This window comes from Alligator mississippiensis, chromosome 2 (assembly GCF_030867095.1).
Source record: "Alligator mississippiensis isolate rAllMis1 chromosome 2, rAllMis1, whole genome shotgun sequence".
In the NCBI taxonomy this organism is placed as follows: Eukaryota; Metazoa; Chordata; order Crocodylia; family Alligatoridae; genus Alligator; species Alligator mississippiensis.
Window position 1 is genome coordinate 305,237,200 of NC_081825.1, and position 1,924 is coordinate 305,239,123.

General features: G+C 44.4%; 1 pseudogene; it reads left to right on the top strand.

Moving 5' to 3' along the window:
- The first annotated feature begins 475 nt into the window (after nucleotides 1-475).
- On the top strand, nucleotides 476-651 carry LOC132248976 (U2 spliceosomal RNA; annotated as a pseudogene).
- Nucleotides 652-1,924: the final 1,273 nt, after the last annotated feature.

Here is a 1,924-nt window from a genome sequence, read left to right on the forward strand (position 1 = left end):
TCAACTCCAGGGAGGTGCCAAGGACTGAAATATTTGCCTGGATGAGTGATCGGGCTTTTTCTTGTTTTTTCAAGAAAACATCAACATTTCTTGTGAAAACGAACCCCTTTCAACTACAGAATTTCTGACCAGCTATACATCGAAGCCTTTACACTGTTAAAAATCCAGTGAAATTCAGTATGAGCCTTGACGAAGGTCAGCTGAGAAACAATTTCAAGAACTGGTCACCTCTTAATACTTTCATAGCATTACCCAGGAAACATAGAGAAAACCATGATATTTTACTGTGTATTCTGAATACAAATGAGGTCACTAACTTTCTCTTTTTATAGCTGGATTCTTGCACCAAACTCCATGTAGTAGAAAAGTGTTTTGCATCCAGCAGTAGAGAATACTGTACTGAACAAATCACATAAAGAACACAGAAATGAGAAACATCAAAAAAATACCAGGGCTAGATATAATACTGGAGAAGAGCACTCGTTGTCTTTCTGTTCTTTCTTTCTTATCAGTTTAGTATCTGGTATGTCCTCGATGTGAGGACTTTATATTAAATGGATTTTTGGAATTGGGAGATGGACTCGGAGCTTGCTCCATCCACTCCACGCATCGGCCTGGTATTGCAGTGCCTCTTTCTTTCTTTCTTTCTTTCTTTCTTTCTTTCTTTCTTTCTTTCTTTCTTTCTTTCTTTCTTTCTTTCTTTCCTTGTTTTTATTTTGTTGACACGCATTCGATCTGAATTGTGAGTGACATTTAATTCCAGTGTTATGCTATGGGATCAGAATACGCAGCGTGGAACATTACCAATTCTCAGGGAAACAGATGGAAATGGGCTGTGAAAAAATATGATGTGGCGCAGATAAGTGGCCTACAAAGTGCAGAAATACTTGGATCTAGCACATTTATTTGCAAGCAGTGGATATTGTTTGATTTATTTACTTTACATAGAAACTGCTTATAATACCAGGCTAGGTAAAATGTATGCAACTGATGCAGCCGATGCGCAGCAGGATGTGGAATAAAGTCACATCTTGGGCATACCTGGTAGTCGCAAATAATAAAAATGATACAGCTGGGCATGACTTCGGGCTTTGTTGCACCTTGCACAGAAAAATGCACAAATGTTAATCAGTTTAGCGTTGATTAACTTAGTGGAGCAGTCACGCAGGGGAAACAATGGCTCTGACTGCCTCTCCCCTGCACAGCCATGACTTGCCACTAGTGGCTTGGTGAGCAGGGGCAAGACAAGGAGCTACGGGCAGGACTGGCTCTGCTCCCGGTGGCAGCAGGGCTGGTCTCTGTGGCCGTGGGGGCACCACGGCTGCCTGGCACTTCAGGGATATGGTGTTCACTCGACCCAACATGCCTCGGATATGAGGCACCGTGCCCAGCCCTGCTGCACTCCAGCATCCCCACTCACCTGAGGGGTCATTGCATCCTGGGAAGCTGGAGGACTTTAGCGTGGGTGGAGTAGCTGCCTGGAGTGGCCATACCTTAATGGAACAGGAGCAAAATTAGGTGGATTAGAGATAAGTCTGTAGTCTGCAGAAGAGAAGACAGGGGGGGATTTAAAACAGCCTTCAATTCCCTGAAGTGTGGTTTGAAAGAGGATGGAGCTGGGATGTTCTCATTGGGGCAGATGGCAGGACAAGGAGCAATGGGCTCAAGTTGCAGCAAGGGAAGTTCAGGTTGGATGTTAGGAAAAACTTTCTCCCTAGGAGGGTGGTGAAGCACTGGAACAGGTTACCCAGAGAGGTGGTGCAGTCTCCATCCTTGGAGGTGTTTAAGACCTGGCTAGACAAAGCCTTGGCTGGGATGTTGTAGTTGGGGCTGGTTTTGCCTTTGAGTCTCCTGAGGTCCTTTCTAACCCTCATTTTCTATGATTTTATAGCCCTGCCCTGGAATGGTACAAATTTAAGGCAAA